A 25,757-nucleotide genomic window follows, 5' to 3' on the forward strand; every position below is an offset into this window, starting at 1 on the left:
AAAAGAAGAAGTAAAACTGTCACTGTTTGCAGATGATATAATACTATACATAGAGAATCCTAAAACTGCCACCAGAAAACTACTAGAGCTAATCAATGAATTTGGTAAAGTTGCAGGATACAAAATTAATGCACAGAAATCTCTTGCATTTCTATACACTAATGATGTAAAATCTGAAAGAGAAATTATGGAAACACTCCCATTTACCATTGCAAGAAAAAGAATAAAATACCTAGGAATAAACCTACCTAGGGAAACAAAAGACCTATATGTAGAAAACTATAAGACACTGATGAAAGAAATTAAAGATGATACCAACAGATGGAGAGATATACCATGTTCTTGGATTGGAAGAATCAATATTGTGAAAATGACTATACTACCCAAAGCAATCTACAGATTCAGTGCAATCTCTATCATATTACCAATGGCATTTTTTACGGAACTAGAACAAATCATCTCAAAATTTGTATGGAGGCACAAAAGACCCCGAATAGCCAAAGCAGTCTTAAGGGAAACAAACGGAGCTGGAGGAATCAGACTCCCTGACTTCAGACTATACTACAAAGCTACAGTAATCAAGACAATATGGTACTGGCACAAAAACAGAAACATAGATCAATGGAACAAGATAGAAAGCCCAGAGACAAACCCACACACCTATGGTCAACTAATCTATGACAAAGGAGGCAAAGATATACAACGGAGAAAAGACAGTCTCTTCAATAAGTGGTGCTGGGAAAACTGGACAGCTACATGTAAAAGAATGAAATTAGAACACTCCCTAACACCATACACAAAAATAAACTCAAAATGGATTAGAGACCTAAATATAAGACTGGACACTATAAAACTGTTAGAGGAAAACATAGGAAGAACACTCTTTGACATAAATCACAGCAAGATCTTTTTTGATTCACCCCCTAGAGTAATGGAAATAAAAACAAAAATAAGCAAATGGGACCTAACGAAACTTAAAAGCTTTTGCACAGCAAAGGAAACCATAAACAAGATGAAAAGACAACCCTCAGAATGGGAGAAACTATTCGCACACAAATCAACGGACAAAGGATTAATCTCCAAAATATATAAACAGCTCATTCAGCTCAATATTAAAGAAACAAACAACCCAATCCAAAAATGGGCAGAAGACCTAAATAGACATTTCTCCAAAGAAGACATACAGATGGCCAAGAAGCACATGAAAAGCTGCTCAACATCACTAATTATTAGAGAAATACAAATCAAAACTACAATGAGGTATCACCTCACACCAGTTAGAATGGGCATCATCAGAAAATCTACAAACAACAAATGCTGGACAGGGTGTGGAGAAAAGGGAACCCTCTTGCACTGTTGGTGGGAATGTAAATTGATACAGCCACTATGGAGAACAGTATGGAGGTTCCTTAAAAAAATAAAAATAGAATTACCATATGATCCAGCAATCCCACTACTGGGCATATACCCAGAGAAAACCATAATTCAAAAAGACACATGCACCCCAATGTTCACTGCAGCACTACTTACAATAGCCAGGTCATGGAAGCAACCTAAATGCCCATCGACAGATGAATGGTTAAAGACAATGTGGTACATATATACAATGGAATATTACTCAGCCATAAAAAAGAACGAAATTGAGTCATTTGTTGAGACGTGGATGGATCTAGAGACTGTCATACAGAGTGAAGTAAGTCAGAAAGAGAAAAACAAATATCGTATATTAACACATATATGTGGAACCTAGAAAAATGGTACAGATGAGCTGGTTTGCAGGGCAGAAGTTGAGACACAGATGTAGAGAACAAACGTATGGACACCAAGGGGGGTAAACCGCAGTGGGGTGGGGATGGTGGTGTGCTGAATTGGGCAATTGGGATTGACAGGTATACACTGATGTGTATAAAATTAATGACTAATAAGAACCTGCAGTATAAACAAACAAACAACAACAAAAAAACAACTAATACTAAAGTTTCTTTAGGTTATTTGTATGGAAATATGTTAATATAAATGCTTCAGACATTACATGAAATTTCTAAAAATCTTATATGTTCTGGTATAATGTTATAAGTCATAATTCTAGTTATTACTTTAAAATGTATATCTCAGAAATAACTAAATTTCCTTGTCAATTGCATTATTTTGAACTTTCATCAAATCTTTAACCATGGTCATTTTTAAGTCTTTTGTCACTTACAGACAGTTCTGGGTGTACTCTGATGCTTTCGCAAAAATGTTCCTATAAAAGGCTTTCATATTCAAGGAATTCATGGAAAAAACTCTGACAAGTACAGGTTTCTGGTAACTGACTATACTGCTGAACTGAATGAATAAGCATTTTCAGAACTCTAATGGAAAACTGATGAATTCATAAAAGTGCTAACAGAAGATCAAGATGAAAAAAAAATTAATTACATGGGACTGAGTGAAGTGATGAGGATGATTATAATTTTTGTGACTTTCTGTTTGAATTAAAAAAAGATCCCACAAGGACTCAGAGGCAAAAAATATACAAATCAATTTTCACTGAAAAGTAAAGGAGCTGTTACAGTGGAGATTACTGGACTGAATGTCAATATTATGACATAGTATGAGTGTGTTACATTGTTTGGTAATTGCAATCATTGTTGCTTTTGTTGTGGTCATCCATTTACAATGCTTGGTGTCAGTTTATTTATCTCTTGTAAAAATAAAATACAGTGTGTGTGTGTGAAAAGAAGAAAAAAAGAAAGTATATACTTTTTAGACACAGTTTCATCACTTAGAGGTGACCACCTTTCCTTTTTCCTTCTAGAAAATACAACTGAACTGATTTTTACCTTTCTTACACACATATACAAACACACATTTATTTTCTTGTCTTTTTAATACATTTGGAATTTTGCCTCATTGATAATTTTAATACTTTTTAAAGAGTACTCTATTCTTTTGAATTTCATCATCCTCTAAATCTCCACGTTTAAAGCAGTTTACATGAGCCAATAGTGTTAGTAAATGAAATAATTAGACGTAAAAATCTGAATTAATTATCACAATGTCATGATAGGGACAGAAAAGAATGAGATTCTTTATGTTACTTAAATGCCACATTAATGGCTATGCCTACCTAATTAATTCTAAATTTAAATTTATGGAAAATGGAAATTAATCTATAAGAAAATAAGGAAAATAAATGAATAGTAGTTCACAGAAAATAATATTAAAATTAAGTAACGAGCATTCTAGAAAGAAGCAGAGTAAAGTTATGGGTGCAACTGTAATTCTTTGTTGGAAGGATGAACTGGAATTGATGGTAATGCATTGTCCTTTGGAATGTTTGGCAGATGTATAGTTTCCTGTATATTATTGTATTTCATGTGGCCCTGGTGAGAAATAGAATTATAGAAGTATTCCTCTATATTTACAGTACCTTGTTTTGATATTTCTTTTCTGCCTTTTTATGGATTCTGTGCTTCTACTGAACTTATTCAAGCATTATAATGATACGGTTGGAGTGAGTCATTAATGCAAAATATAGCTACCTAGATATTTATGACTCTGTATTTGATAAATGTTTTTGTTTACCACTGTGTTCCCTAAGTTTAAAAAAAGTCAAAAACCTTTAAGTTGATTGATTTACAATATTTTGTCAGCTGAGTCAGGGTTTGAGTTAGGAATACAGCACTCTCTAACTTGCCAAAGTAAACTTTACAGGTTGTTTTCCTGTGTCCTTACATCACCTACATAACTTGGAGAGATGCAAAGACATCCAGCCTCAGTTCCTTTCATCCATTTGTTCATTCACCCATCACACATCTATTCAGTTTCTACTGTTTTTCAGGCTCTGTGCTAGCTGCTAGAGATAGAGTAGTAGATAAATTACTAATATTTCATACTGACAGATTTTATACACACACATATATCTATTAGCATATAATTTTATTTTATTTGGACACACACATGTACCGATATATATGTAATTTTAGCCTGGTATCTTAGATTCTTACAATGACCTTTTATCCTGTGCCATCTTGGACATTTATCAGATCATCACATTGTAAAGTACATTAAGAAAAGATAAGTCAGAGAAGTTCCCTTCTAGACCTTATTAAGGGCTGGTATTTCTGATGCATCTTCCAATGATTATTCTCAAAAGTTGGAAATTCATATTTTTAAATGGTAAACTACATCTAGAGTTTCTAGTACCATTTGAGAAGAGGTACTGGGTGGTACCTTGCTGGACTAAATTGTGGCCTTCCAATCTTATTATTTACCTTGAGCTTATGACAGAATGATCATGTGATGTGGTGGACATCTGCCTTTTTTTTTTTTTTAATATGCCCAGTGTTAACCCCCACCCCGCTTCCCATCACAAACTCTTCATGATAACTTTTCTTTGTATACAACTCCTTCTATACTCTCAGTACGTGTTGCTTGGGTAGGGCCAATTCATTCCAGACCTGGCCATCAGATTACCTTATCTTGTTGGCCATGGTTATTTGTTCAGACATGTGAACATGACCTTACTGAGACCAATGTAGCTTAGTCACAAGCAGTTGCCTGAAACTACTGGGAAAAAGGGAGGCATATTCTGTTTTCCTTGTATTTTTAATTTAGTAGATGTATGTGAGAAGTTGCTGGTTTCCATCTTTGATCCCTTGAAGGGTTGCGTGCCAAAGGACAGAGGAAAGCAGACTAAAAAAGTGAGAGGGAAAGACAGCATCCTGATGACATTACGTAAGATCTTAAATCAAGCCATGACTTAAACAAGCTCATCCTTGAAAGGCAACTTTTAATTGCCTTTCTATTATGTGCAACTACCAGAAATTTTACTAATAGAGTGTCCCTCATCCATCTCTGTCTTAGTCCCTAGATAAAGGGTCATGGAAGTTTGTTTTAGTTTTGTTGGTACTCATGATTTTTGCTCTAGTCCACTGACTGTATATTTATGTGTCTGCCTATGTGTCCATATACAACATACACGCAAATGCCTATACAGGCTCATGTATAATTTCACAAAGGAAATTATAAATGTCTATATCAAAGAGAAACTGTGGTCATCTGTGGCTCTGATATAGGTAGACTGTCCATGGCTGTTATAGTAGCATCATTATGTCAACAGGCGCCAAGACTCCTTCTGTCTGTCAGTTTGGCATATAGTTTAGAGCTCATTCTCATGCTTGTTTGATGGATGCTAGATCTATCACCATCACAATTATGTTCCAAGCAGGAAAAGAAAGAAGCGTGCATGGTAAAAAGGACAAAAAAAAGAAATATGGGAAAAGAAAATCAGATTAACAAGCCAAAATTTGTCATGTTTCAAGGATTTTTTTTCTCAGGAGCTGTATCAGAAGGTTCTGTTAGATCTCATTGACTAGGACTGTGTCACATCATGACTCTTACATGTAGAGACTGAGAAATAAAGTGTTTTGCCTGCAAGTGAGGAAGAAAGACAGAAAGGGTGTTGAGTAGGCAATTATCAGTCCTGCCATAGGGTATATTTTATTAACTGGTGTTTTCTCATTTATAAGATGAGTGGTTTGCACTGACTAGATAAACAAACTTAGCTGGTTTACAACCCTAGTCTCCAACAAAGGCCCTGATTGAATCAGAATCTCTAGTGCTGGTGGTCAAGAATCTTTATTTTAATAAGCTCCCACAGTGATTCTCACTATAACCCCAATTTGATGGATTTGAGTAGGTGAGGATTAACTTTCCATACAGTACTTAAATGTAATTCTGAATATTAACTTTATAACTATCTGCTGTTTTGTTTCATATATATTGTATTATTAAAAGAATAAAAACATCCATAGTAAACACCCTAAACTATCCTACAATTTCAAGCTTGTATCATTGTATTGTGTACTATTTATTGCTGTATCCTGGCTGATCTATCTTGAAATCTAGTAGGATGTTTAAAAGAAGATTCTAGCTCTTTACAATCAATCTGTGAAAAGTATTTATTTCTCTTAACAGAAAGAAACAGACTGAGGTAAACTCCATGAAAGCAAAAAGAACAGGTTGCTCAGGAGGCTGTGTCTGTTTTTTCTGTCATTGAAACTATAGATTTGGAAATGGAGGAGACTCAACAGTCCCAGAAAATCAGCAGTGTAGGCAGAGGTGAGAATCTCATGCTCTGTGGGACACCTCCAGAGCCCAGCTGGTCTGATGGTCTCACCCAATGAGAGCAAGTGACAAAGCTCATTCTTTTCGTTTGGAAATAGTTTGCACGTCAGAGGAATATCAGAAAGAGAGCTAGTTGCTCCTTTTGAGGCAATAGAGAAAAAATAGTCAAAATGTGTAATGCAGAATCCCCAAATTTGTCAAAGGAAAAAGTGTCTTTTTTAAGAGTATAATTCACCTAGCAGCAGGGATGAAAACCAGGGAAACAAGAATGTCATCTAGTAGTTTTGGCATACCTTAAGCTCAGAACTGTGGCCTTCAGAGAGGAACAAGAGTTATTCAAATGCTGTGCTCACTGAAGTACTGAGAACAAGTTATGCTGTTGCTGTTGATTCTCATTTATTTTGCATTTATCCTTTAATAATGTGCAGTTGGTTAATCTGTATAGATATATTAAAATATTTAGGAACTTTTTAAAGCCATAAACAAGGGTGACTCAAAGAACTAAAGACATAAATATGAAGTATAAAACTCTAAAGGTAATAGATAATTTAGGTGAGTATCTTTATGACCTAGAAGTGACAAGGAGCTACTTAAACAACACCTACAAAACATATATTACATAGAAAATAATCGATTAATAACTGGCCAAAATTAAGGATTTCTGTTCAAAACATGATACCATCCACAAAGTTAACAAATAATAGATTGGGACATGATATTTGCAATGTCTCAATTTGATAAATTGATTTCAAGAATGCAAGAAAGTCCTGAATGGAATTAGAAAAATAGGAAAAGGATATGATCGGACAATTCACAGAACAGGAGACCTAAAGCTCATGAAGAAATCCCAATTCATTAGAGAAATTCAAACTAAACCATCAATAAGTTTCAAACACTTAACAAATGTATAAAGTAGGGCTGACCAAGATGAGGGTATCTAGAAAATCATGTGCATCACTTTGGAGAGAAATCTAGCAGTTCTGTCTGTTTACATATGAGCCACACGACCCAACAAACCTGCCACTGTATATAACCCAGAGAAGTTATCTCATATGTCAATAAGGGGACTTGTCTGAAAACGCTTATTATATTGTGTTGAGTAGGCAGTTATCTGGAGTTCAACACTGGAATCCATCACTAGGGTAATGGGTTAGTATAATGAAGTGGATGGAATACTCTCTTAGTTTGGGATCACCTTGATGCAGACTATGGGACAAAGATACTCTTGGGGGATGTGTAAGAAACAAGTAGGAGAGCAGAGAAGTGCCAAATGAATGGGAAGGCAGCAGCCAATAAAGAATGAATCATTAATTCAACAACCAGCTACTGGAGCTTAACTGTTTGGGAAAACTCTGGAGGTTGGCCTAGAATACCATACGGACAAGAGAAGAGGTTGCTGGAGAATTTATACACCAACTCTGGTCATTGAGGATTGATTTCAAGAAGCATAATGTCCTTAGCTCTTTGGGCATACTGTGGACAGCAGTGTGGTCTCTGGAGGCCAGGCCCTCAGGCAATGAAATGAAGGTGCAGGTATTTGCAAGTTCACAGATCTGCACTGATACAGTAAGAATAGAGGACATGAGTAGGACACTGTGTCTGCAATAAATTCTAAGGAGCAGTTAAAAGCAGTGAAGTACATACCTACAGTTAACATAGAAAGACCTTGAGAAGAGTGATAAGTGAGAACATACAAAACAGAATAAGATCTATGGCACAATTCCATTTATGTAAAGTGAGAATACCTGCAGAGGAAAAAAAAACACACTAATACAAACTTCTTAAGAACACATATAAATATGGGACAGAAATCTGAAATAAAATGGTTACCAGGGAACAGAAAGGGGAATGAGAGTGGGGAATGGAGAATAAAAGAAAGGGTCTTTCAGCTTGCTATTGTGCCATTAACAGAGAAATATAACTAGCATAAACATCCTCTCTTAAGCCCCCCAAAAGGAAAAAAACACTAAGGGTTTTAGTTCCATTGTTTCAAAATCTCTTCTTCTGTACTGTTTACCTAAGTAGATCTAAAGTAAATGGGTCTACTCTTGGTATACAAAGTAGCTGGAGATGATTACTTCATATTTAGTACTAGGTTTCAGTATAATAATAAAGGAGGAAACTTAAATGATTTTAATGTGTACAAGGAGAATGAGCTGCTATACCTATGAATAATAATAATAAGAATAAGAATATTACCATTTTCAAACATTTACTAAGGGCTTACTAACTTGACATTTCTGAATTACATTGCATTATATGCTTATAAAAACCATAACAAAATAAGTACAAAGATAAATTTGCCCCCTAAATTTAAACTGTTTCTGTTGCCTAATTAGATACAACAAACTGTTTGCATATATTAAGGTGTTATAAAATATCTTCTTGCCTCAAGAGACTCTCCTAAAAAATTTCAAGAAACTTGACAGTTAAAGGAAAGAGATATATTTACATAAATTATCTCAGAAGTATATACACATTCATATAGGTAAGAATATCGTATGTGTCAAATGAATAAATCCATTAACTCTTTCTTTTAACAAGGGAGTTTAATCCATTTATATTTATTGTCGTTACTGACATATTTGCTTCTTCCACAGTATGTCTCATCCCAGTAAATGGTAACTCTGTTTTCCATTTCCTTAGGCTGACACCCTTAGAGCCATCTTTCATTTTTCTTATTCCCCATGTGCATTCTCTCAGCAGCTCCCTCCAGAGCCCTGTCTAATCTGGCTTTTATTCTCACTCTGCTTCAGTATCCCCATCCTCACTCTGCTCAGCCACACTCATCTGCCTCTGTCCTTTGGATTTGTGTAGCTAACTCGACCATTTCAGAACTTTTGCACTTGCTGTTTGCTCTTTCTGGTACTATCTTATTTTAGATTTGAAACTTCACCTCTTCAAGTATTTTTATAATGTCATCTACTTAGTGAGTTTTTTCCCGGACACCTTTTTATAGATACTCCCTCCCTCTGGCACTTTCTATTTCCTTTCCCTGATACATATCCTCAGTGTTTAGAATAGTTCCTGGAACCTGATAGGTGCTCTGTCAACATTTGCTGGATCAGAATAAATCATTACTGTCCCCTACAAAATATTTTATTTGCCTTGCTTATTTACTTGCTTTCTATTGAACTGATCAAGTTTTACAAACTTACTTTACTCCTCTCTAGGTCTGGAAGTTTCAGATTTTACTATATTTTAAATGATTATTTCTATACATTTTTGTTATTTTAACATAAAGCACTTTGACTTACACACACAGAATAAGTGAAACATCTGGTTAAATGTCATGAAGTGAACACATATGTGTAACCAGCATGCAGATGAAGAAATAGAATATTCCTAGAACCCTACAAGCTATTTTGTGCTCCCTTCCAGTTTCTATCTGTCCCCCAAAGTTAACATTGTTGGGACTGCTCAACTCCATAATTAGTTTTAGCTATCCTTGAACACCATACAAATACAATCTTTTAGTATGTGCTCCTTACTGTCTGACTTCTTTCGCTTAACATAGTGTCTATGAGATTCATCCATACTATTATGTTTATCATTAGTTTATTCTCATGCATGTGTAATATTCCATTGTACAGATATAGCACAATTTATACATTTGTCTCTGGATGGACTTAGGTTTATTTGGAGTTTTTTGATATTAATAGTGATTGAATATAATTGTGCATTTATATAAAAACATGTGTCCATTTATATTACATATATAACTAGAAATTGCTAGGTCATAGGATATGCATATATTCAGCTGCACATTCATTAGACTTATGAACATACTTTACTGAATTCTTTTTTTACTATTTTATCTTTCATTCTTTCCTTTAACTTGTGGATCACTTCCTCTGAATAAAGCACATCCTTTAGTAGTTATTTCTTTTAGGTCTATGGATGGTAAATTACCTTGGCTATTATGTATATGGCAAGTTTTATTTTATTCTCTACTCCTGCTTTAGCTGGTATAAAATTCTAGACAGCTTTTTTTCTTATGTTTGATGATATAACTCCCCTGTCTCTATTGTTCTGATGAGAAATCTGCTGTTAGTCCAACTGTCATACCTTTCTAAATAACATATTCCCTCTGGTAGCATTTAAAATTGCTCTGTATTACTGATGCTCTGCAGTTCAACCAAAATATTTCCAGGGTTTAAATTATTTTTATTTATCCCATTGGAGTGACAAAGTGCCGACTGCCCAGGTTTATTTTTGCTAATTTAACAACCTCAATTAAAAGAGTTCCTTTTTCTCTAGTGTCCCAGCAGAAGTCCTAGGATTAGTGCTCATTAGATAAATGTATTGTCTTTGAATAATACCTATAGCCTGGGAGTTGGAATATAATCATTGGCAAGACCTGAGTCATGTACCCACCCACACCTGAGGTGAGAAGGTTTGTGCTCAGCCCACCCTAACTGCATATATTAAGAGATAGGGAAGAGACAGTCCACAAACCCTCTTGGGGTTCTGAGTGGAATTACAGATACAGGAGACTGTTACCAAACAATGGGGATATGGATGTTGTTCAAGAGTCAATGGATAGCCCCTATAAAGAAGGATTAAGGAATATTTGGTCTAGGAGTTATTAGCATTTGAGTAGGGAGCAGTGTTAAGCAGAATCATGAATCAGATGTTTCTGCCAGGATAGAAGAGAGACCAATTCTTTTAGTTGTTTTGCAGATCAGATGTAAAGATGATATTGTAGTTGGAAAGGTAGGCTGGAAAAGAGAAGGATATGAATGCCAAGCTATACATTTGAACTTCTCTTTGGAAACAGTGGAATTCATTGAAAGATAATCAGCACGAGAATGATGTGGTCAGGAATGTACTTGACAGAGGAGAAAATTTTGTTTGGAAAAGGGGTTTGGCATAAAGAGGAAACTGGATAGTGTCTGTGGCAGAATTTTGTTTCCTAAAAATTTGTATGTTGAACCCTTAACCCCTAAGTCCTCAGAATGTGACTGTATTTGGTGATAAGGGCCTTTAAAGATATGCTTAAGTTAAAAAGGTTGTTAAGGTGCATCCCAATCCAATCTGACTAGTGTTTTTGGTGAAGAGGAAATTTGGACAGGTAAAAAGGTACTTTAGAGGCCCATGTGCACAGAGGAAAGACCATGTAAGGACACAGTGAGAAGGTGGCTGTCTGTAAGCAACAGAAAGAAGAAGGAACCAAACCTGCTCACACCTTGATCTTGGACTTCTAACCTCAACAACTATGAGAAAATTAATTTCTGTATTTTAAGCCACCCATCTGTGGTACTTTGGTATGGCAGCCCTAGCAAACTAATAAAGGGAATGATTTCAAAATTTCTAATATTGTAATAGTGATAGCAGGGAGAAGTTATTTTAGAGGTAAAATCTACCAGACATGCCAACAGACTGGATGCTAGGCATAAGGGAGAAGCAGCAGCAACCCTCTGTTGAATATCCTTTAAAATTAAATTATAAAGCAAACTCCCACATATTGTTTGGTTGATAAATTCTTAGGGTAAGTATGTAAAATCTGTGGTGACGCAACATGTGGCAGTGCCAGTCCGTTGTATCTCTTAGCATATATGAAAGTTTGTTGATTCCTAATCTTGCTTAAAGGCAGGAGAGATCCATAAAACAGCACTTCACGTTTATGATCCTAGATTCACCTCCCTTGAAGAGTAGGCTCTGCCAATGCCTGGAAACAAAAGCAAGCTGAGTAGTTTTACAAAGGCTCAGGGTTGCTCCTACAGCTGCAGCTTGATAGTGGTACTGGGAAATTAAAACTTTTTAGCTCTCCCTAAGCTGTTTTCTTACAGATGGTACTGGGAGTTGATTTTCGTATGTGTGTTGTATATGATGGTGTTTCTGGCCAAGAAGAAAAGTCTCATAAGACTATCTACTCTCTCATTCAATTTCCGAGAGCAAGAATCAAATTAAGATAAGAATATTAACAGGTAACTGCAGTTTTTTTAAATTATAGGTTTGAATGGAGGATTTTAAGTGACTTCTTTGGGGTTTACTTACTTCATATACACTCAGTAAATCATGTAGGCATTTATTACTACTGTAAAATGGAATTTGTAGAACTGACTGTATTTACTCATAAGTTTGAAGTATACATTTTCTATAATATATAGACTGGTTTATAATCTAGTGTACATAAAAATGACATAAGGTATATAATGAAAGAAAACTTTCAAAATCTGTGATTTCTTCTATTGTAGATCTTTTTATTTTTGTGGAGGGATTACCATACAATGCAGTAAAACACTGTGCATACCTCTCATTTTATACTTGGATATACTGGCCAACCTCTCAACTGAAAATGTTTTTCTTCAGAGGAAGAAGATAGGCTTTGGATTTCTTGTTTGTACTCACTCTATAAAAATCAATGTCAGGTTGGCAGGTTTGTAAACATTTACTCTGGGTAGCAGTTCCAAGGCAGCCATTTTCCCCCCTGCACAATGCTATCTGTTAAGTCACTAATAAAAATCTGCATGCAAGAAATTCTGAAAAATTTCATGAATCAGGGAATAGTATTTGTTGAGAGACCTGTAGTAAGGATTTCTATTAGTCTTCTAATAGTCTTAATAAGAATCTGCTTCTGTGCCATGCTTTGGGGTTTATGCTTTCAAACAATTTTCATGTATCATTAGTTTTGCATTTACCCCTTTGAAATAAGATATCCATGACAGATTTTCTATGGCTTTGGAAAAATAAGATTTTAAGAATTCATGAACTATTTTTTAAAAATGAAAAGGACAGGAATCAATAGCATTGGAGTGGGCCCTACATTTTTACCCAAACATCAAGTTTAGAAACAGAAAATAATTGCATATTTAAAAGAATGCTAGAAAATATAATATATAAGAACATTATTTTGAATCAGATTTTTAAATTAGTAATACATCTAGAATTCCTAAAATTAACTTATTTATAATATTTTTCACATTTTGAGTATATAATTTGAATATAAAATAAAGAAGTGGTTACTATTTTAGAGTGTTGCACTGAACTACATGTTTCTCTTCCCTTCCAGAATAGTCTGTTTTGTTATATGTATTTTCAGAGTATATACTACTAGAAGACATCCACAATAATCTCTTTTAAGCAATAAAACATTCATTCTCTTTTTTTCTGTTAAGTAATGTTATTTCTCCTTCCTTTTTTTTCTTTAATATTTAAAACATAAACTTGCACTTCAAAAATTAAGATAAAATTATTCTGTAATGTGTAACAACCCATTACCCTTATTAATAGCCTGGCAGTTCCTGAAATGTAGTCTGTATCATGCATCGGATAATTATGATTTTTAGGGACCATGAATGAAATGCATGCTGACTACTAATTCTTAGTGTACCCATATTAATCACCAAAATCTAGTTCCAGAGGGCAAAGTGTGAAATATCAATTTTAAAAATGTAATATGGGAATGAGAAAAGAATCTTTTCACTGACAAGAAAAGCAGTAAGAAAGAGCTATTAGCTGGGTGGAGATGAATTTCTGATTGGGGCTCCTGGAGCTCTTTGATGTATGTTAGATATAAGGTGGCTTTGAGGATATGTGTAACCAAATTGTCCCTTTTGCCTGTTTAATGAAAAAGGCATAGTGATGTATTTGTGCTGTTTTCAAACTGAGGGCCTTAAATACCTGCTCCAGTGACCAGAAATCACATGTAGCTCCTTAAATGCTAAATGTAATGGTACTTAGGAACAAAACAAAATGTGGTTCAATTTTGCTGTTTTCTGAAAAGACTAATGGTCTTGTAACTGGTAAACTGATGCCCCTAAATAAATAGTTATAATGAGAGAGCTGACCTAACACAGAGCAGTGGATTCTCATGGAGGTAAGCTTAATGACAGATATTTGCATTGATTACTTGGGTCAGGATTAAATCAAATCCTGTTGATCAAATTGACTAATAGTGAAAAATGTGGAGGGATGAGGCCTCCAAGTAACACTCTGGGTAATGATTTGTTACTCACATGTGGTGGTGACCCTGAGGGTGTCCAGTGACATGACCCACCCTCTCGGTCTGGCTTCTGAATGTATTTTAAAATAAGACAAAGGAATTATGCAGATGGGGGTCAAAATATATCCTTTTCTTGTTGATGAATTGATATTGGAAAATGTGTTTTTAAATTTGCAGAAAAATGAGATTTCTAATACAGAAACTCTAGCTTAGGCTGATTTCCCTCCCAGAAACAGGAGTTGACAATCCCAGGCTGTCCCTTGTAAACTTGCAGAATTGCAGAGTAGGAAAGACAGAAAACTTTATGAGGAAAGCCCTGCTCCCAGAAATGCTGGGACTGGTACGCACATTCCCACATTCTTCCACAACCCTCAAAGCAGAAAATTAAATACACTCCTCTAGGACTGAGGGAGTGAAAAGGAAGAGAAGGGCCAGTTGTGTTACATGAAGGAGCTTCCTCCTCAGAGAGGAAAAATAGAGGAGAAATAGTTTGCTTAATAATGGGCTCTATCTAATAGTATTTTGTTACTCCAGATAGGAGGATGTGTAAGATTATTGAAATTGTGTCCAGAAATACCAGATCCAAATTGAAAAGTACACAATGTGATGGTGAACCACAATTTCTGAGAAAGTTGGTGGGGGTGGGTAGGGGAGATAAAGAGGTGGAGTTATTTGTCCCTAAACTATTAAAGCCCATTGTTTTATGGTTATGGTTAAAAGAAAAGCCATATATCCCTACTCAGAATGTATGGAATGAGACATTCCACGTACTCCGTGCGTATAGAATAAGATTTATCTTCATTTCTGGATTGTTGTGTTTAACTTGGGTTAAGAAGACCACTTATAAACTGTATTCAGACAAGAGTGCTCTAGATATGGCATCACCTTAAAAATAAAGGTATATTATGATGACCTGTTTCAACAGGTGAACCTTCAGATTTACACACATACTAGGCAGGGAACATAAATGAGTGAAGAGCTCTAGGTTAAGAAAAACAGCAGCATATATGTGATGCAAAACGGCAGTTGACACTAAGCTTCATAATAGGGAAGGCAGTGGGGTGTGAATGGTAAACTCATACTCAGTCTAAATGGATCAGCCAGTAGTAAGGCCCCTATGCTTTTCTTAATTTTTCAATCTAAAAATTTAGATTTTATATAAAATTTGCATTGGCAAACTCATTTAAAAAGGATCAGCGCTCCAGAAATGCGAGAAGCCCAGAGTACCATAATGTTGTTAAGGCAGGAAAAATCTGGTCAGCACACCCCACTATTACAATGAAGGGCTTCCAACTTTCTTTAATTCCTTGCATTACTTGCTCCAGATTCAAAATCCTGATGAACTCTGGCAACATTCTGTAAACTCAACCTTTTCCATTTATCTTAGAGAATGGAGTAGAAGTTTCTGATCCCTTTAGCTTCATTAGTAAGAGTAAGCAGTTGAAATTTTACTTACAAGTCAAACACAAGGTTTGGCAAACTGTGGCCCATGGCCACATCCAGATCATTGTTTTTTTGGGTTTTTTTTTTTTTTTTTGGTAAATAAGTTTTATTAGAGCATAGCTATGCGTATTCGTGTATGAAATGTCTATGGCTGCTTTCCTGCTCCAAAGGCAAAGTTGATAATCGTGGCCTAAACCATTTGGCCTACAAAACTGAAAATATGTATCACCTGGCCTTTTAAAGAAAAACTTTTGCAGACTTGTGAAAGAAAAGGGGGAATTAATAATTAGCAGCAAAAAATGACATACACCCATTATACACCCCAAATACGACGTGGCTTTAAAATCTACTCCTAATACATTCATGCAACACATAGCAAATATATATGTAATATGTCTTTCCTTTGCAAAACAGTGCTAAGTGCTGAGATTAAAACCAGGTGCTTACATTCAAAGACCTCATGAACGAGTGTGAAGAATGGACTGAAACAAATGATTATAATTAATTCTACTTCAGGTAAGTGGAGGAGAGTCAAAAGGGCACATCAAAGATGGGAGGAGGATGCAAAACAGAATCTAGCCTCTCAGCAAACACGAGCATATTTGTGTTTTCACCAAAAATATCAAACATCTTTGCCAATAATTAAAGCATGAATAACAAAAAAAATTTTAACTATACCTTTTCATTAAGTTTTTTTCCTCAGCTTTTATCTTGTTCTTTCACTTGGAACATATTCCTGTTTCTTCACGTTCCTCGACTCTCGGTACTGGTTTCCGTGCATTAAGTGAAGCAGCCACCTTCCTGGTCTGCAAGGAGAGGCCTCGTGTGGATGGACTTTATCCTGCAGCCCTGCCCCGGCTCTTGGTTGTCTCTCAGGCTTTGTGACCGTCCAGCAGCCTATTTCATTTTTCGCGGCTCCCAGCGGGTGAGGCTCTGCCCAGCCCTGTCAGCGTCCTGAAGGGAGGGCAGGGCTCAGCCCGCACTGACTCAGCTGACTGGAAGCCAGCCTCAGGCGGCAGCTCTTAAAGAAGCGCACATACGCAGTCCTGTGGGGCCGCGCGCGGAAGCCGCCAGAGCCAGGCCGTCTGGAGGTGCGCCCTGTGCGGCAGCGGCAAATACCAGGGTTCCAGAGGAGCGTGGAAGCTCCCGTGTGTGGGACACGGGCGAACTACGGGGGCAGAGGGGGCGCCAGGATGGCGGCGTCTGTCAGCAGCCTCTGCTCACGCCAGACCTGAGCTGCCCTGAGGCCGGAGCTCCTCACAAGCAAACAGGCCTCTTTCTTAGAAAGACGGGGCGTATTTTAGTTAGCTGTCTGTGCTGAGCCCTGGGGGTGCTGAAAACTATCTGCAGTGATTCCTGCCCCATGGGACTCGGGAACACAAGCTCCTCTAAAAGATGGTAGTGCTCGGGAGCGCAGCTGTGAGAGAGCTGCACACAGCCTCCAAGGTCTCTGGAAAGGATCACAGTCTTCCTTAGCACGTGTTTAATTAGAAGCCGCCCCTCAGGCTGCAGCTGTGAGGATAAACGAATAGGCCTCTTTTCACTGAAAGATGGGGTGCATCTCAGCCCGCTGTCTGTGCTGAGCTCTACCCGAGCGGCCTGCCCAGAACCGTGTCTCTGGTTGTTACAGCCCTGCGGGACCCAGGAACACAAGCCGCCTCAGCCTCCAGAGTCCGGGGTTCCAAGGGCGTCTCGCGGGCGGCCGTCGCAGAAACCGGGATTACCAGGCAAGTCACGCGGAAGAGCCGCCTCCCGCGAGACACGGGCGCTCAGTCAGAGGAGCGCGGGAAGATGGCGCCCACCGGCGGGAGGAAGGCAGAGGGAGAGGATAGATGGCACCTGCCCGGGAAAGGAAAAAGGAAGAAAGAAAGATGATGCCCACCAGCCAGGGCACAAAGATGGCGCCTGCTGACTGGAATGAAGCAGAAGCGGGTGTGTAGATGGCGCCCACAGGAAAAAAGTTTTGAAAAAAAAAAAAAAAGAGATGGTGCCCGCTGACAGAGGGAGACGTGAATTTGGTGGCCACCAGCAGCAGGGCCCTGGCTGTGGGCTATTGAGAGGCCTGCCCCTCAGGCCGGGCTTGAAGATGAGCAAAGGAGCCTCCTTCACAGCAACTCTGGCGCCTCTGGATGTGCAGCCGCCTCTGCCTGGGCCCGAAGGCAGGTGAGTCCCCGCGCCAGCACTTTGAGAGCCTTTCTCCGATGGTCACAGCCTTGTGGGTCTCGTGGACGTGAACCCCACGGGTTTTCAGTTTGGGGCGGGGGGCTCATTTCTCAGGTGCAGGTCTTAAAAGTTGGGGCACCTGCTGTGGGGTTCAAGCCCTTTGCTCCTCAGGGAGAAGCTGGGGGTTTTGAGTCCCCTCCCATCTGTGGGTCACTGTGCAGGGGAAGGAGTTTACGGTGAGGTTGTGTCCCATCCTCCCCTGCTCACCCTGATGTGGGCCTTCTCTAGAGGCACATGAGTTGCTCAGGTTTTAGGTTTTATTCCCAGAGGAAATTGTTCCATACGTAGCTGCAGATTCACTGTGTCCGTGGGAGGAAGTGAGCCCCAGATCCTTCTCTATCGCCATCTTGAACCCCAACCAGTTTGTCTTTAACGATACCTTATTTTGAACTTAAGCATTTTCCACCATTAGAGTCTCTCTTGGACTACCAAAAATGGCCAGGAGTAGTCCCATCACATGTGAATTTAACCCAAACCATTAAACCTGGCCATTTAGTGGTTTGGGTTAAATTTACGTGTGATGGGACTACTAACTTGAAAGAAAATAGCTAGAAATTAGAATAAAACTGTGTAATAGCTATAGGAATTGCATGTGAAAGCAGCCAAGAAAAAAAATCTGACAAATAACGTCAAAAACAGTAGAGTTAATTTGCCTTGGGCAACAGGAAGTCCAGAAATCAGAGTGCAGCGTTGGCACAGTTGTTCAATGATGTCATCAGAGATGAGAGACCCTGGGCACTTTATCTGTCTTCACCCACTGCTCTCTTTGGTTCACAGGTTTTATCCTCATGGGCTCTTTATGACTCTTACACATCCATAACTCACATTTGTGTTTCAGCTGGAAATAGTCTGGTAGGACCAGAGGGAAAAAAGGACCCTGCCAACCATGGTCTCCCTCTCCCTCACTCTCAGCTCTCTCTTGCTTCCTCTCTTTTTCTTCATCTTTCTCTCTTTCAGTAAACTTTAACTTCAAGTATAACATAATTCTAGTCTTAAGCACTCAGATAGTTGAATGTTCATAGATTGAATGCACCTGTGTAACGAACACCCAGATTGATTTAAAACATTACCAGCCTCTGCAAAGATCCCCATTTCCATTCCAGACAGTGGTAATCACTGTCTTGACTTCTAACTGCATAGCATAGTTTTTCATAATTTTGAACTTTATATAAATGGAATTATACAGTTAGTACTCTTTTATGGCTGATATCTTTTACTAAATATTATAGTTCTGATATTCATCCTCTTTGTTGGGTATAGCTGTAGCCTGTTTATTCTCATTATAGTACAGTATTCTATTTTATGATTATTCATAATTTATCCATTTCACTGTTGATGGACATTTGGGTTGTTTTCTGTATTGGACTACTATGAATTGTGCTATAAATAGTCTTGTGTGTTTTTGTTTGTTTTTTGATAATCAGACATACGCATTTCTGTTGGGGATATACCTAGGAGTGAAAGGCCTAATTCATACTTAATGGTAAATATTAGTAGATGCTGCCGAACAGTTTTCCTAAGAAGTTTTACCAATTTATATTCCCACTGACTGTCTGTTCCACGGCTCCACATCCTTGCCAACATTTAATATGACCCACTTTTTTTTTTTCATTTTAGACATTATGGCAGTTGTGAGATCTTTTAGAAACTTCATCCAGGAAATACTGCTTACAAATCATGGGCCAGAATTATGTCATAAAATCAATCCTAGCTGCAAGGAACTAACATTTTTGCCTCTGTTGTGGGTGAAAACTGAGGAGAATATGAATAACTTCTGGGGTGCCAAACCTCAGAGACTTTCAAGAGGGAAGAGTCTGAGAAGTGGACCATAGGGTCACCACTGGAGTGTTAAGCAAAGAAGACCTTAAGTGCTATGATTCACTCTGCTTTTCCTTACTCACTCCTAGTGAGAGAGTGACATCTCCTATGAAACAAGGATGTTGAAAACTATTAGTTGAAGCATTTAGTATTTGTAACAACAAAGGATCATGTACAAAGATGCTAGAATCTTACTAAAATGAAAAGGAAAAAGAAAAAAGCTAGGAATCAGAAAAGAGATTGAACGTCCATAGGGCCACGACAGGAAAATTCTTCTATTATTGCTTTGGGATAACAGTGGTTTTGAACTTCATTTATTTATTTATTTTTTACTATTTTTTAAAATATTTATTTATTTGGCTTCATCAGGTCTTCGTCGCAACGTGTGGGATCTTTTAGTTGCGGTGTGTGGGATCTTTAGTTGCAGCACGTGAACTCTTAGTTGTGGCATGTGGGATCTAGTTCCCTGACCAGGGATTGAACCTGGGCCCCCTGCATTGGGAACATGGAGTCTTAGCCACTGGACCACCAGGGAAGTCCCTGAACTTCATTTAGTATAGCATGAAAGGTACTCCATCTAGTAAGAGTAGTTTAGATTCCACTCATGGAAAAAATATATTCAGTGAACACAGAGACGACATACACTGTATTGATTCAATCCTGGAACACTTCAGAGGTAGGGCACTTACAAAAATCCTACCACCATGAAAGCAGTTGGAAAGTGAGTTGATGATCTGAATCATGTTATAGGAAACACACTTTCCTTCTGAAGTTGATCTTCACTTTAGTATGGCAGGGAAGCCACTTGGAATAGTACACAAGTCACAGACTCAAATGTCTGCAGTGATGAGAGATGTGACCCAACTGAATCAAATAGGCCTGACGGGAACAGCCATGTATTCAGAAGGGTGTATCTCTTCTAAAGTTGGTAGGACTACTTAAATTAGAGAACTTTTTAGAAATTGGGGTCCATAGTTGCTAGATATTCTCATTTTTTTCCCAGATTTTCATCTTGAATATCTAAATCTTAGCATATAATTCAATTTGTTAGAAAAAGAAAACACCACCTGCCAAATAAACCTGTCTGCAAGTGGAATAGGAGCTCCAGTTTGTGACCTCCAATGAAAGAAGAGAATCTAGAGTGAGAAGCTTGGGTTATGCTCTCTACTCCATACCAGTTATGTGATTCTTATAAAGGCCTTAACACTCTCTAATCCATCACTGGTTTCCTCCATGTCAAATGAATGATTAAACTAGTTCATATCTAAGGGCCCTCCTAGTACTTGAATATGATAATTTTGAGATGCCTGATATTCTAGTTTGAGGCTTTCCAGAAACATAATGGTCTCTTTCAAGTTTTTTGGCCCACATTTTAAGGAATATTTTAAGGGGTTTCTGTCCAGCTTCACTTTAGCTTGGTGAGAAGGTCATTGTCTCAATACTTCCAGGATAAAATTAAGACAGTGTCATTTTCTAATTGTTCTGTACATGATAACCCCTTATGGACATCAAGCAGAATATGCAGATTCTTGGGCAAAAAGTGTGGAGCCTTAATTCTTTCAAGTTGGCTTTCGTGAGACAGTCTAAAAGAAGGGAGTAACGGGATGTTAGCAAGCATATCAAAAGGCCACTCAGGAGTTAGGCAAAAATGTTCAGGTTGTGTTCTTTTACATCTGTTCAGAGATCCAAAAACTTCACTCTGTAGGCAATGATACTAGTAGGATTGCTATATACACACACACATATTTATTTATTTATTTATTTATTTATATATATATATATATATATACACACACACACATATACATATATATGCTTAAATATATAAATACTTAATAATGCTTAAAAGTATGATGGTAAGTATGGATAATTGCTGCATGTAGGTGTGCGTATATATATATATATATATATATATATATATATACACACACATATATATCAAGCATTTAAACATGTGACTACAGTTTGTATACAGTTATGTATGTGTGTATATATATATATAGGCAAACACAGATGTGTAAATATTTTTAGGATTTAGAGTTATTTTCATTTTTATCTTCTGTGTATGTTTGTGGTTTCTATATTTTCTGGTTTGTTTAATGAGTATACATTACTTTTAAAATTAAGAAATACTACACAGTATAAGATATACTTAAGTTATCAGTATAGTTTATGCCACATAACATGTAATGTCACATTTTTATTAAAGATCAAGATGAAAAGAAATCCCTATGTTAATATTACTAATTCCACATGCATTTATTGACTATTAGCAAAGCCTACTATATACTCAGCTATAATATTTTCATAAATATACTAATATTGCTTTAAATTACAAGCAAGAGTTAAGGTAGAGAAAGTAAATTCAGATTCCACACACGTGTTGCTAACTATATAAAGAGTGGCATTTGTTAAGTGGGATAAGCTCAATGAGAAATAATAAAAGTATGTTAGATTTCTCTACAATGTCTAGATGTCCAAAGGGGCAGGGGTGAAAAGAAAAGTGACTGTGGATAGCAAATTAGATGTGAGTTGCAGTCTGCGCTGCCAGTTAAAAACTGCTATGTGACTTGGGGTTGAAGAGGCATCCTGTCATGAACCAAGAGGAGAGGCAATTGCCTGCCTGTCTCTGCTGTTGGGCAGAGTGTACCTGGAATACCATATGTATCTCATAAAAGTATAATACCAAAAACCTGAAATTATAGCAGTTTTAGAAAAGAACATAAAGTATGAGAAGAAATGAGGCTTTAACTGAAAATTAAAAACTAATTGAATTAAGTATGCCTAAATAAATTAGTAATATGGTCATAAGAGAAAAGAATTATAAATGATGAGAAAATGATGAAAGGGAAAAAAATAAATACAGAAAAATCTGATGAAAATGTTTACAGAACATTTTATGACAATTATAAAATTAGTCCTTGGAAATTTTAGAAAAACTACTGATCATGAGTATTACTGGCCAATATGCTGTTTTGTATGTGTAATTTGTTTATTTATTGATCGTTGATATACTTATATTGACCGAATGGGTTGAAAAGATTATATCCATGTAGCCTGTTAATGGAGAGAGTTAAAGAAACCCTTTTGTTCTCCCAGTATTTATAAACAACAAATACAATTGAGAGTTCTGTACTATCAAAATTTCAGTTGGATGAAATGATAGCAATAGGATTATTGTTATTTTAAATTAGTAATAATCAGTATATTTACAGTAAAATGAATGACCAAGAGCCTGCAGGTATTGTTCAAAATATATTGGCCACAATGCCTGCCATTCTGAAGGTTACATGCTAAATAAGTGAAAACATACTTATAACGAAAATTGATGAAGTTCAAATAACATAACTCTTAATAAGACATGGAAAACTTATATATCACCCTGGCCACAGTGAGAATGTGCCTCTCAGGCCTCCAGTTACAAAGATTTTAATCTACGGACTCAAGCATCTCACAATTTCAGGCCTGTAGTGAAGCTTCATGTCACATGGGCGACTCCCAGTGAGTGAGTGAGCACACAGGGACTCCGCAGAAGCCCTGCCAAGGTGGTTTTTTTTTTTTGAACTTGCACACCATTGAGGATTCTTTTATTTAACCTTCCTCCTTTCTTCCCTTTATTCAAGGTCAGTCTTGCTCACAGTTTGTTGACTCCTCCAGCCTTTTCCAGCTTCCTCTCCATTTTCTCTCTTTAGTGTTGCCCTTAATCTTCGCATGTTTAATCTGCCTCATGGAGAAATCACATTTCTTAAGTCTACACCTTGCTGTTGTTTTCTTTAAATAGCTCCCAGGTGTGGATTTTTTGCGAGTTAGTGTTTTTTGCATTCAAAAATGTTTTTGCAAAATTAAGAGAGGTTAGAGTAAGATAATGGACTAAGCACAGAGTTACTTAACTGCAGCCAAAAATTTTAGAATTCAGGGAAAATAGATAAAATATGTCCACTGCAATTCTGAAAAACATTAAGACCAGAAATCATGAGGAACTGAAGGAGAGAAATTAGATAAGAGTAAATTGGAAAATGCTGAAGAAAATGTAGTCTGAAATTGTGAGAAGGAAAAGTATTTGACAGTGTGAACAAAAATATGAAGGTATAAACTTAAATAAACAGATTTAAGAGAAGTTTGGAATGAATTTTTTTAAAGACAAAAATTTGTTTACAAGTATGTTAAAAACTAAGTATATATCTTAGAAGACCTATACAATGAAGAACAAATTAAACAAGAAAAATATTTCACTTTGATAAAAAATGCAAGAAGATCTAGTGTGATCTCTATAGAATAAAAGATACCATGACAGAGTTTAACGAAAAATAATGATCTGGGTGGAAATATCCGTAAAAGACTTATAGTGAGAAAATATAAAGAGCTTTTACTAATCAATAGAGAAATGCCAATAAAGAGCAAAATGGATGAAATTTATGAGTAAGCAGTTTGAAGAAGAAACATTGGGTAATAAACATATTAAAAATGTTTAATCTTACTAATTACCATGGACCTGGGAATTAAAATAACAATTTGGCAGTAAGTAAAAATTAGAAAATTTTAGATATTTTGATTATGCAATTTAACTTCTGGATATCTATTCTAGAGAAATATCTGTCCATGCTCCACAAATCAGGGCTGATATTGAGCCAGTACACTCTGTTATAATACGTTTTCTTTTTATGGCTAGCTAGTTCTGAGTGGTAAAGCATGTATTCTTATTGGGTAGTATCCAATTATTTTGAATATTAAATATTTTGAGTATCATTCTTGGCACCAAAGTTATTTACAAAGATATTCATTACAGCATTGCTTATAATAATAATAATTTTAAAAACAAAAAAACAATCTAAGGATCCCTCAGTAAGGGAATGAACTTATAGATTATGCGTATTCATATGAGAATGTGCTATCTAGTGCAGTTAAAATAAATTAACTAAATCAAGATATGACAGCATGAATAAATCTCAAAGCCAATACTGGATTTTTGAAAGTTATAAAATGATATATACAACTTGATTTTATTTATTTAAAGTCCTGAATCATAAAAGAGCAGCTTGTTAAATAAATTGTAATATATAATCGTAATGTAAAAAGCAGTCTGGAATGTATTCATACTACATTCACAATAGTGGTCAATTTTGGTGAATTAGTTTAAGCAGGATTCTCCAGAGAAAGAGAACCAGTAGCATAATTTTATGAGAACGTGGGGTGCCTATTGTGTATTTCCCAGTCTGAGGTCCTGAGTAGATGAGATGAGATTTCTCAGCTAAAGCAGGCAGGCAGGAAGAAAAGGGGGTGAATTTCTCCCCCCCTCTGCCTTTTCTTGTATTTAGACCCTCAACAGGGTTGAATGATGCCCAGCTACATCCGGGAGGGCAATGTACTTTACAAAGTCCACCAACTCCAGTGCTAATCTTATCTGGAAACACCCTCACAGACACACCCAAAATAATGTTTAATCTGGGCATCCAGTGGTCAGTTAAGTTGACACATAAAATAACCACAATTAGATTACCTTGGGCTTTAACTAATTATGCAATATTTAGTGTTTTATTACTTAAGCTAAAATGGAGCAATTATGGCAAAGTTTGTCTTAAATTTTATGTCATTTTCATATATTTGAGATTCTTCATCATTTAGAAAAAGAAAAATGAATGGTGAAATGCTTCATTTTTGTTTTTAGAATTCTAATTCTTTGCAAAATTTGTTCAAATATTTAAGCATTTTAAAATTTAAAATATCATAAATATTATTCTCCAAGGACTTCGGTTTTGGAATTTATGTTGATGAAAGTAGTTTAAAGCAGATGCTCCTACATCACAGCCTTCCTGTTATTCCTTTGGATGTGGAATGAAATTCCTATTAATTCTTTGAAGTGCTTTCAGAAATCACCTGTTGTATCTCTCAGTGGTATATATTTAGAATAGGAGACCTTTGAAATTCATTGTTTACATAAACATTGTGACACAGATTGTATCAGTAGTTTTTAAAGACTTGTTAAAGAGATTTTTTTCCCTAATAAAATTTCTTAGCACTGTCATAATATGTATTTTTAAACTGAAGATAACGGGGAGGAACCAATTCAGAAACAGTGACGTGGTGGCGAATAAAGCTCTGGTCTGAGAAATGTAGACCAGTAAGAATTATTGCATGCTTAAATTTATTTTTAAAGTGAAAAAAACTTCCCCATATGTTTAAAACCTTAGGCAGAAGTCTTACTGACATACTC

General features: G+C 36.6%; 1 long non-coding RNA gene across 1 annotated transcript in view; it reads left to right on the forward strand.

Moving 5' to 3' along the window:
* The first annotated feature begins 1,922 nt into the window (after positions 1 to 1,922).
* LOC309637604 overlaps positions 1,923 to 25,757 on the forward strand; it is a 92,729-nt gene continuing 68,894 nt past the window's right edge. Inside the window, exon 1 of the long non-coding RNA XR_014250699.1 lies at positions 1,923 to 2,705. This is a non-coding gene — a long non-coding RNA (uncharacterized lncRNA). The remainder of the gene's footprint in view (positions 2,706 to 25,757) is intronic.

The sequence above is a fragment of the Balaenoptera physalus genome, assembly GCF_965194825.1.
Source record: "Balaenoptera physalus genome assembly, chromosome: 11".
Classification (NCBI taxonomy): domain Eukaryota; kingdom Metazoa; phylum Chordata; class Mammalia; order Artiodactyla; family Balaenopteridae; genus Balaenoptera; species Balaenoptera physalus.